General features: G+C 38.0%; 1 protein-coding gene across 4 annotated transcripts in view; it reads right to left on the bottom strand.

The window, feature by feature from the left end:
• ZRANB3 (zinc finger RANBP2-type containing 3) overlaps window positions 1-12,920 on the bottom strand; it is a 184,215-nt gene that overhangs the window by 41,603 nt on the left and 129,692 nt on the right. The window lies entirely within an intron of this gene.

The raw sequence follows: 12,920 nt of genomic DNA, 5'->3' as shown, positions 1-12,920 counted from the left end.
GGGCAGTATTATAGTAGTTAAATCCCTGTACATAGGGGACAGTATTATAGTAGTTATATCCCTGTACATAGGGGGCAGTATTATAGTAGTTATATTCCTGTACACAGGGGGCAGTATTATAGTAGTTATATTCTTGTACATAGGGGGCAGTATTATAGTAGTTATATCCCTGTACAAAGGGGGCAGTATTATAGTAGTTATATTCCTGTACATAGGGGGCAGTATTATAGTAGTTAAATCCCTGTACATAGGGGGCAGTATTATAGTAGTTATATTCCTGTACATAGGGGGTAGTATTATAGTAGTTATATTCTTGTACATAGGGGCAGTATTATAGTAGTTATATTCTTGTACATAGGGGCAGTATTATAGCAGTTATATTCCTGTACATAGGGGGCAGTATTATAGCAGTTATATTCTTGTACATAGGGGCAGTATTATAGTAGTTATATTCTTGTACATAGGGGCAGTATTATAGTAGTTATATTCTTGTACATAGGGGCAGTATTATAGTAGTTATATTCCTGTACATAGGGGGCAGTATTATAGTAGTTATATTCCTGTACATAGGGGGCAGTATTATAGTAGTTATATTCCTGTACATAGGGGCAGTATTATAGTAGTTATATTCCTGTACATAGGGGCAGTATTATAGTAGTTATATTCCTGTACATAGGGGGCAGTATTATAGTAGTTATATTCTTGTACATAGGGGGCAGTATTATAGTAGTTATATTCTTGTACATAGGGGGCAGTATTATAGTAGTTATATACCTGTACATAGGGGGCAGTATTATAGTATTTATATTCTTGTACATAGGGGGCAGTATTATAGTAGTTATATTCCTGTACATAGAGGGCAGTATTATAGCAGTTATATTCCTGTACATAGGGGCAGTATTATAGTAGTTATATTCCTGTACATAGGGGCAGTATTATAGTAGTTATATTCCTGTACATAGGGGGCAGTATTATAGTAGTTATATTCTTGTACATAGGGGGCAGTATTATAGTAGTTATATTCTTGTACATAGGGGGTAGTATTATAGTAGTTATATTCTTGTACATAGAGGCGAGTATTATAGCAGTTATATTCCTGTACATAGAGGGAAGTATTATAGTAGTTATAGTCTTGTCCATAGGGGGCAGTATTATAGTAGTTATATTCTTGTACATAGGGGGCAGTACTATAGTAGTTATATTCTTGTACATAGGGGGCAGTTTTATAGTAGTTATATTCCTGTACATAGGGGCAGTATTATAGTAGTTATATTCTTGTACATATGGGGCAGTATTATAGTAGTTATATTCCTGTACATAGGGGGCAGTATTATAGTAGTTATATTCTTGTACATAGGGGGCAGTATTATAGTAGTTATATCCCTGTACATAGGGGGCAGTGTTATAGTATTTATATTCTTGTACATAGGGGGCAGTATTATAGTAGTTATATTCCTGTACATAGAGGGCAGTATTATAATAGTTATATTCCTGTTCATAGGGGGCAGTATTATAGTAGTTATATTCCTGTACATAGGGGCCAGTATTATAGTAGTTATATTCTTGTACATAGGGGGCAGTATTATAGTAGTTATATTCTTGTACATAGAGGCCAGTATTATAGTAGTTATATTCCTGTACATAGGAGCAGTATTATAGTAGTTATATTCCTGTACATAGGGGGCAGTGTTATAGTAGTTATATTCCTGTACATAGGGGGCAGTATTATAGTAGTTATATTCCTGTACATAGGGGGCAGTATTATAGTAGTTATATTCTTGTACATAGGGAGCAGTATTATAGTAGTTATATTCTTGTACATAGGGGCAGTATTATAGTAGTTATATTCTTGTACATAGAGGCCAGTATTATAGTAGTTATATTCCTGTACATAGGGGCAGTATTATAGTAGTTATATTCTTGTACATAGAGGCCAGTATTATAGTAGTTATATTCCTGTACATAGGGGCAGTATTATAGTAGTTATATTCTTGTACATAGAGGCCAGTATTATAGCAGTTATATTCCTGTACATAGGGGCAGTATTATAGTAGTTATATTCTTGTACATAGGGGGCAGTATTATAGTAGTTATATTCTTGTACATATGGGGCAGTATTATAGTAGTTATATTCTTGTACATAGGGGGCAGTATTATAGTAGTTATATTCTTGTACATAGAGGCCAGTATTATAGCAGTTATATTCCTGTACATAGAGGGCAGTATTATAGTAGTTATATTCTTGTACATAGAGGCCAGTATTATAGCAGTTATATTCTTGTCCATAGGTGGCAGTATTATAGTAGTTATATTCTTGTACATAGGGGGCAGTATTATAGTAGTTATATTCTTGTACATAGGGGGCAGTATTATAGTAGTTATATTCTTGTACATAGGGGGCAGGATTATAGTAGTTATATTCCTGTACATAGGGGCCAGTATTATAGTAGTTATATTCTTGTACATAGGGGGCAGTATTATAGTAGTTATATTCCTGTACATAGGGGCAGTATTATAGTAGTTATATTCCTGTACATAGGGGCAGTATTATAGTAGTTATATTCCTGTACATAGGGGCAGTATTATAGTAGTTATATTCCTGTACATAGGGGGCAGTATTATAGTAGTTATATTCTTGTACATAGGGGGCAGTATTATAGTAGTTATATTCTTGTACATAGGGGGCAGTATTATAGTAGTTATATTCTTGTACATAGGGGGCAGTATTATAGTAGTTATATTCCTGTACATAGGGGGCAGTATTATAGTAGTTATATTCCTGTACATAGGGGGCAGTATTATAGTAGTTATATTCTTGTACATAGGGGGCAGTATTATAGTAGTTATATTCCTGTACATAGGGGGCAGTATTATAGTAGTTATATTCCTGTACATAGGGGGCAGTATTATAGTAGTTATATTCTTGTACATAGGGGGGCGTATTATAGTAGTTATATTCTTGTACATAGGGAGCAGTATTATAGTAGTTATATTCCTGTACATAGGGGGCAGTATTATAGTAGTTATATTCTTGTACATAGGGGGCAGTATTATAGTAGTTATATCCCTGTACATTGGGGGCAGTATTATAGTATTTATATTCTTGTACATAGGGGGCAGTATTATAGTAGTTATATTACTGTACATAGAGGGCAGTATTATAGCAGTTATATTCCTGTACATAGGGGCAGTATTATAGTAGTTATATTCCTGTACATAGGGGCAGTATTATAGTAGTTATATTCCTGTACATAGGGGGCAGTATTATAGTAGTTATATTCTTGTACATAGGGGGCAGTATTATAGTAGTTATATTCTTGTACATAGGGGGCAGTATTATAGTAGTTATATTCCTGTACATAGAGGGCAGTATTATAGCAGTTATATTCCTGTACATAGGGGCAGTATTATAGTAGTTATATTCCTGTACATAGGGGCAGTATTATAGTAGTTATATTCCTGTACATAGGGGGCAGTATTATAGTAGTTATATTCTTGTACATAGGGGGCAGTATTATAGTAGTTATATTCTTGTACATAGGGGGTAGTATTATAGTAGTTATATTCTTGTACATAGAGGCGAGTATTATAGCAGTTATATTCCTGTACATAGAGGGAAGTATTATAGTAGTTATAGTCTTGTCCATAGGGGGCAGTATTATAGTAGTTATATTCTTGTACATAGGGGGCAGTACTATAGTAGTTATATTCTTGTACATAGGGGGCAGTTTTATAGTAGTTATATTCCTGTACATAGGGGCAGTATTATAGTAGTTATATTCTTGTACATATGGGGCAGTATTATAGTAGTTACATTCCTGTACATAGGGGGCAGTATTATAGTAGTTATATTCTTGTACATAGGGGGCAGTATTATAGTAGTTATATCCCTGTACATAGGGGGCAGTATTATAGTATTTATATTCTTGTACATAGGGGGCAGTATTATAGTAGTTATATTCCTGTACATAGAGGGCAGTATTATAATAGTTATATTCCTGTTCATAGGGGGCAGTATTATAGTAGTTATATTCCTGTACATAGGGGCCAGTATTATAGTAGTTATATTCTTGTACATAGGGGGCAGTATTATAGTAGTTATATTCTTGTACATAGAGGCCAGTATTATAGTAGTTATATTCCTGTACATAGGGGCAGTATTATAGTAGTTATATTCCTGTACATAGGGGGCAGTGTTATAGTAGTTATATTCCTGTACATAGGGGGCAGTATTATAGTAGTTATATTCCTGTACATAGGGGGCAGTATTATAGTAGTTATATTCTTGTACATAGGGAGCAGTATTATAGTAGTTATATTCTTGTACATAGGGGCAGTATTATAGTAGTTATATTCTTGTACATAGAGGCCAGTATTATAGTAGTTATATTCCTGTACATAGGGGCAGTATTATAGTAGTTATATTCTTGTACATAGAGGCCAGTATTATAGCAGTTATATTCCTGTACATAGGGGCAGTATTATAGTAGTTATACTCCTGTACATAGGGAGCAGTATTATAGTAGTTATATTCTTGTACATATGGGGCAGTATTATAGTAGTTATATTCTTGTACATAGGGGGCAGTATTATAGTAGTTATATTCTTGTACATAGGGGGCAGTATTATAGTAGTTATATTCTTGTACATAGGGGGCAGTATTATAGTAGTTATATTCTTGTACATAGAGGCCAGTATTATAGCAGTTTTATTCCTGTACATAGAGGGAAGTATTATAGTAGTTATAGTCTTGTCCATAGGTGGCAGTATTATAGTAGTTATATTCTTGTACATAGGGGGCAGTATTATAGTAGTTATATTCTTGTACATAGGGGGCAGTATTATAGTACTTATATTCTTGTACATAGGGGGCAGTATTATAGTAGTTATATCCCTGTACATAGGGGCAGTATTATAGTAGCTATATTCTTGTACATAGGGAGCAGTATTATAGTAGTTATATTCCTGAACATAGGGAGCAGTATTATAGTCGTTATATTCTTGTACATAGGGGGCAGTATTATAGTAGTTATATTCCTGTACATAGGGGGCAGTATTATAGTAGTTATATTCTTGTACATAGGGGGCAGGATTATAGTAGCTATATCCCTGTACATAGGGGTCAGTATTATAGTAGTTATATTCTTGTACATAGGGGGCAGTATTATAGTAGTTATATTCTTGTACATAGGGGGCAGTATTATAGTAGTTATATTCTTGTACATAGGGGGCAGTATTATAGTAGTTATATTCCTGTACATAGGGGCAGTATTACAGTAGTTATATTCTTGTACATAGAGGCCAGTATTATAGCAGTTATATTCCTGTACATAGAGGGAAGTATTATAGTAGTTATAGTCTTGTCCATAGGGGGCAGTATTATAGTAGTTATATTCTTGTACATAGGGGGCAGTATTATAGTAGTTATATTCTTGTACATAGGGGCAGTATTATAGTAGTTATATTCTTGTACATAGAGGCCAGTATTATAGTAGTTATATTCCTGTACATAGGGGCAGTATTATAGTAGTTATATTCTTGTACATAGAGGCCAGTATTATAGCAGTTATATTCCTGTACATAGGGGCAGTATTATAGTAGTTATATTCCTGTACATAGGGAGCAGTATTATAGTAGTTATATTCTTGTACATATGGGGCAGTATTATAGTAGTTATATTCTTGTACATAGGGGGCAGTATTATAGTAGTTATATTCTTGTACATAGGGGGCAGTATTATAGTAGTTATATTCTTGTACATAGGGGGCAGTATTATAGTAGTTATATTCTTGTACATAGGGGGCAGTATTATAGTAGTTATATTCTTGTACATAGGGGGCAGTATTATAGTAGTTATATTCCTGTACATAGGGGCAGTATTATAGTAGTTATATTCTTGTACATAGAGGCCAGTAATATAGCAGTTATATTCCTGTACATAGAGGGAAGTATTATAGTAGTTATAGTCTTGTCCATAGGGGGCAGTATTATAGTAGTTATATTCTTGTACATAGGGGGCAGTATTATAGTAGTTATATTCTTGTACATAGGGGGCAGTATTATAGTAGTTATATTCTTGTACATAGGGGGCAGTATTATAGTAGTTACATTCCTGTACATAGGGGGCAGTATTATAGTAGTTATATTCTTGTACATAGGGGGCAGTATTATAGTAGTTATATTCTTGTACATAGGGGGCAGTATTATATTAGTTATATTCTTGTACATAGGGGGCAGTATTATAGTAGTTATATTCTTGTACATAGGGGGCAGTATTATAGTAGTTATATTCTTGTACATAGGGGGCAGTATTATAGTAGTTATATTCTTGTACATAGGGGGCAGTATTATAGTAGTTACATTCCTGTACATAGGGGGCAGTATTATAGTAGTTATATTCTTGTACATAGGGGGCAGTATTATAGTAGTTACATTCCTGTACATAGGGGGCAGTATTATAGTAGTTATATTCTTGTACATAGGGGGCAGTATTATAGTAGTTATATTCTTGTACATAGGGGGCAGTATTATAGTAGTTATATTCTTGTACATATGGGGCAGTATTATAGTAGTTATATTCCTGTACATAGGGGGCAGTATTATAGTAGTTATATTCCTGTACATAGGGGGCGGTATTATAGTAGTTATACTCCTGTACATAGAGTATTGATATCTGTGCACATAGATGGAAGTATTACGGTCCCTTGTTTATGGCTTGTTATTTGAGTAAGAGGTATTGGGGTTAGGAAATGGCTTTTAGCATATACCACAACCTTCCCCTGTTCCTCTTAGTAGCTCATATAAATGTACGTGACTCCAGAGGGCGACACTGAGCGCAGTATTGCTGTGGAAGAAGCATATGTGAGCTTTCCAACTTCTACTTCCTGAGCTGCTCAGATTCTCACATAAATTTCTGTCTGTCTCTTCTCACCCACCAATGCATCAATCTTCCAAATACCAGCTTGTCATTTCTAAATGTAAAGCACCACACGGGGAGCCCTGCTTCAAAGCTCACGTGAAAACCAACACTTGTAGCTATTAGCACTGAATCTTGCATTTTTATACCAATTGACTCCTGGAATGATTAAATTCTAGGCTGATAGTGAGGTTCAGGCAGTGATGTAGACGGACGGAAAGAACACGGTTATTATTACTACTATTACACTCCAGTGGAGGAAGGAGAACAGAACATATTGCTCCATATTTTCCAGATAATTTTGAATGTCTTTTATTACCTGCAAAAAAAAATTACCATCTAAATGATACTTTGTATAAATTCTTTGTGTCCACAGCTATAATGCAGGTTTTGTGTCGCCACGGTTACAGACTACAAAGAAGTTCTGTGTAGTCTGATCCTGCAGGAATGATCTGCACCCTCCTCTATTGTCTTTATATTATAAATGTTCGGGGTGAATGTGCCTTTGGCCACTCAATGTACTCAATAGTAGTACTGCCGGACCCTGGTGGCTGAGGGGGGTCTAATGCCCTTGTGTTCCATGTAGGACTCCAATTGAAGCCTTAGTGTAGTTGTTTGAGTTTCTCTATGACATATACAACCCCTTCTATCATTCTAAGTTTATCAAGGGCAGGGGCCAAGGCAGGGCCGGCACTAGCACTGGGTATACCTGGACAACTGCTGGGGCCCAGGGTTACTGGGGGAAGTGGCCGCATGAGGCTGTACATAAGGAATCCATAGGGGAAGAGGGGGGCTTTATATAAAATAACCATAAAGGGCTGTTTTGGATGATAAAATATGGAATATTTTAGGGAACAGGAGACTGTTTTAGTTTCTGAATTTTTAAATGTCGCCATTGAGTTCACTGCAAAGGGGCCCATGGAGGCTCTGTCGCCCAGGGGCCTACTAAAACCTGGAGCCCACTCTGGACAAAGGGATCACTAAATAGAATGATTTCCACCAAGCGGTCGCAGAAGTTGCTGGAATACCTTGACCCTGAAGGGACACTGATATTGTTCTCTTTTTGGTTACATTACAAATTAGGTATTTGTGTGTTTTTTCCTGCAGTTACTCCATAGCATATGCATGCGCTACTATCACCTTTATGTCATCAACAAGCAGGGGGATAACTAAAGTCATTTCCATCCAATGGTTGCTGAGGTTGCTTTAATACCCTGACACTGGTAACCTAAAAAAAAACACTTGGGACCAATGCACAGTAGGACCTGGGTAGTCTAGCATAGCTATTTAAAGGGGCTCATCACTTTTCACTAAATCTCTTCCATCAGACAGGTCTTTGTCAAAGGTGTCTGTCTCCTTTCAGAGCTTCAGCTTCTCCCTATTCTCCCCATGCTGCCCTCTACATATATACACAGCTTCCTCTCTCACTGCTCTCGGCCATTCTTATGGCATCACAAACTGAGTCTCTCTTCTCATAGTCCATCCCTACTGACAGGAAGAGGGAGGGGTGAGGGAGGGAGCATGAGGTAGTCACAACTCTCCTGCTACAGCTCCTCCTATTCAGCCAAACTCATAGATGTAAAGTAAGTAGCAGGGCTGCTGAATCACTTGATGAACTTTCAGGATTAGTCCACAAGGTGGTAAAAAGTCATCTTATGTAAAATAGTGGCCAACCCCTTTAAGTCATAACAGAATACAAGGGAAGAATTACTTATGAGTAGTAAGAAAAATGTAGTAAAAAAAAAAAAAAAAATAGGAAGAACAGTTTGGTCTAGAAAACTCAATTTTCATATAGACAGAGGGTAACAGAGGGGAGTCTTCCATTCAGGATTAGGAGTGTTCATCTGGTTGCAGGTAGAATTCTATGAAACGGAGGACAGGAGGGATTATTACAATGTAACACCGGGAGACTATCATAGTATTATCCTTTATCCTCCATGACATCCCTATTAGTGCCACCCCTTGTAATGCACTAACCCCGGATCGATGACATCATGTCTGATCATGACCAGCACCTAATTATCGCCATGTTATCGCAGTCAGGGTGTGTGATTATTATTAGCGGCTGTTAATTATAGCGCACGGCGCTGTAGGTAGGGTTATCTCACCTGTACTATTTGTTTGCATGGGAGTGGGATATGTGCGATATTTTTGAGCATAAGTTAGTACACACAAAACTAAAATACAAGTCACAATCCAGAGAATTCAGCCCCCGGGAATCAGCCTTAAAGGACACCTGTCATCAGGTCTATGTCACTAGTCCTGTCACCTCTACCTGTTGGAGCAGCTCACAAGGATCCCATCCCAGCCTTTATCTAGTCATTTCATACATTATTCATTGTAAAATCATCTATTCTTTATCATGTAAATGAGGCTGGTCACATGGTCAGAGGCAGTGATGTCACCCCTGTTACCCCTCCCCTCTCCTCCCCCTGCTCATGTCTGTGTGTGTAATGTATAGTAAAGCAAGGCTAGTGTGTGTGCTGCATCTGCTGACATGCTGCATCCTCCTAATATACAGGTGAGAGACACAGACATCAGCTACACATGAATCTGACATGTTCTGCTATAACATGGCTGCCTGGAGCTGCTGTATCTCTCCTATACACACACACACATGCACACACAGGCTGCAGGGGGCGTGGCCACCAGCACCAGGAAGCACATCATTATACAGCCTCACATCATTATACAGGCTGTCAGTCATGCACTGGGGGTGTGGCTGTGCCTCCCACTCATGAATAGAGTGGACAGCTTGAATATGCTAATGCTTCATTGGACATTTCACAGGTCATTTGCATACAACTTTAGGACCTCATTGCTTAGGGTTACAGGCATGTAGAGGGACAATGAAGGGATAGAGGCAATGCTCTCTAATGGCAGTTTATGAAAATCTATTTAGTTTAGGGGGGTTATTTTGCATGACGGGTTCTCTTTAAGGTATAAAGATTTCTTAAAGGGAGTTGTTTTTAATTAGGAAACTAATTGGGTACATTGTATAGATGAATAATTAATTGGGCATAATCTATACATGTATGTACCCAGTTTTGTTCTGGTGCTGAATTTCTGTACGGAGCCTGGTTCTTCTACTATCCTTCATTGCATTGTCAAGTTCTGATACTCTATATTAATATGGCGTCTAGTTCTGGTGACGTATTTCTGTACCAAGGCAAGTTCTTAACAAGGCCACGTTTGTATTTCAGTACAGAGTTCTGGTGCTGGATTCCTGTACGGATCCGGTTGCTTCTGCTATCCTTCTGTGCATTGTCAAGTTCTGGTAGTGTATTTCAATATGGCGTTTTAGTGACTTATTTCTGTAAAAAGGCAAGTACCGGTGCTGTATTTCTTAACAAAGCCGAGTTCTGGTGCTGTACTTCTATACAGAGTCTGGTTCTTGTGTTGTATTTCTGAACTAAGGAAAGTTCCACTGACGAATTTCTTTACGAAGCCAAGTTTTGGTGCTGAATTTCTGAGTCTTAAACACAGAAGATAGGAAGAAAAAAGGCATCTCCTTCTTCTACAACACGTTAGGCCAAAGATCAACACCAGCACCATCAAACAGAACGGAAAAATGGGAAAAGGACCTCATAACCACAAAAGTAATGGAACGACGCCTACCTATTCATCAAAAGAAACCTCTGATGCATCTCTCACCAGGAAGCAATACTAAAAACAAAGCTAAGTTCTTGTGCTGTATTGCTGTGCAAAGGCAAGTTCTACTGCTGTATCTCTGTACAAACCTAAGTTCTGGTGCTGTATTTCTGTACAAACACAAGTTCTGAAGCTGTATTTATGTACAAGCCAAGTTCTGGCTCTGTATTTATATACAAGCCAAGTTCTGGTGCTGTATTTATATACAAGCCAAGTTCTGGTGCTGTATTTATATACAAGCCAAGTTCTGGTGCTGTATTTATATACAAGCCAAGTTCTGGTCCTGTATTTATATACAAGCCAAGTTCTGGTGCTGTATTTATATACAAGCCAAGTTCTGGCGCTGTATTTATATACAAGCCAAGTTCTGGCGCTGTATTTATATAGAAGCCAAGTTCTGGCGCTGTATTTATATACAAGCCAAGTTCTGGTGCTGTATTTATGTACAAACCCAAGTTCTGGCGCTGTATTTGTATACAAGCCAAGTTCTGGTGCTGTATTTATGTACAAACCCAAGTTCTGGCGCTGTATTTATGCACAAGTCAAGTTCTGGCGCTGTATTTATGTACAAGCCACGTTCTGGTGCTGTATTTATGTACAAACCCAACTTCTGGTGCTGTATTTATGTACAAACCCAACTTCTGGCGCTGTATTGATGTACAAGCCAAGTTCTGGCACTGTATTTATGTACAAGCCAAGTTCTGGAGCTGTATTTCTGTATGGAGTTTGGTTCTTGTGCTGTATTCCTGTACAGGGCCCAGTTTTGGGCATCCACCAACCAGACATAATAATAATAAGCTTTATAAAACGCTATTATATTATTTCACAACTTATGGGCGGTGGCCATCAATATAATATCCTGGGCCAACCATTAAAAGTGCTTCCCCTTTTGGGAAGTCACAAGCCCCAATGCCCATCTGATTCCGATGGATGATCTCCTGCATGTCAGAGCCATGAATCACCTGTCCATCTTTGGGAATTAGACGATGTAACTCAGGTCTAAAACTTCTAGAACAATGCAAACTTTATCGGAATGCAGAAAACTTTCCCTCATGGTGTCTGGCACGGCGCGGATAGTTAGAACGTAATGCAAACGCAGCATCATTAGTCTGTGAAAGAACTAAAAATCTATAATTTCATTGCCCTTTTGATCATAAATCTCCAGACGAGGAAAGAAAACAGCAGGGCGATGAATGTTAGGCTTATTTGCTGCCATGGAAACGGGACCTCCGCTCCTGCCCATTGAATTCACATCCCGCTGACATTAATCAGAAATGTCCATTTGTGCCAGCTTAATGCCATGCCATAGCAGATCTCAACATACGTTCTTGACAGAAATTGGCACCTTTCACTTTCCGAGGAGACACGTTCACAGATTGATGCTCAGGTAGGAATTTTGTCCCCTGTGCAGACGTTTCCAATATGCATAACCTCAGATGCCTCCTCGGCGTCTTAAAGATGAATTTTCCATTAGCCGTATTATAGCCGGTTATAATATTGCAGGACGATGACCGCTGGACACTCGCTCGCCGCACCTGACCATTATGTAACAGGACGGATACATAATGCTACAACAAGTCATCAAGAACCACTTCCAAGTATATGTATCACATATAACTGGAGGGCCCCCCTCCCTCCCCAGATGAATATGATGCAAGAGTTAGGACTGCAACCATTAAATACTGGCATCATGGCTTTGACTCCACCCAATTACCACTTTCCTCTGGGTCCTCCATACAGATTAGTTCAGTTCCCATAATGCACTTTATTCCATTCAATATTTTGAACTCAAAAAAGGAACCTTTCAGATACACTGAAACATATCTTTGAAAACTGCTACTATACAGCAGTACAACTATCCTGATATTGTTCCTCCCCATGCATGTAAAGTTATACAGTCCTTTTGTAAAGATGACTCCCCATCTGTGTATATATACATGATCTACCAGTTCAGCTGCAGCTCCAGAAATCAGCTCCCACTTCTGGAATTCTCGACAGCAAGTCACACACGGACAACATCTCTCTCATTTCTAGGGAGGGGGAATGAGCTGGAAGCGCGGCTGAGCAGAAAAGTCATGAATATATAGCTCAACAGCAATGATGATGGACCTAACATGAGGTCATTCGCGCAGATGGTGAGTCAATTTTAAGAACCGAATGTGGAACTTTACAAGCATGGGAAGGAACAGTATAGGGATAGTTGTAAGGCTGTATAATAGCAGTTTTCAAAGATATGTTAAGCTATTGTGGGTTATTATTTTTTATATAAATCTTTTTATCGGTCTAACAATTTTCACAAGAAACTAACAGTAAGCATTTGCTCTGGTTTACACAAAGTACAAATGGTCGCAGA

The sequence above is a fragment of the Engystomops pustulosus genome, chromosome 8 (assembly GCF_040894005.1).
Source record: "Engystomops pustulosus chromosome 8, aEngPut4.maternal, whole genome shotgun sequence".
In the NCBI taxonomy this organism is placed as follows: Eukaryota; Metazoa; Chordata; class Amphibia; order Anura; family Leptodactylidae; genus Engystomops; species Engystomops pustulosus.
Note: the sequence above shows the minus strand (reverse complement) of the source record. Positions and strands in the feature narration are given on the sequence as shown.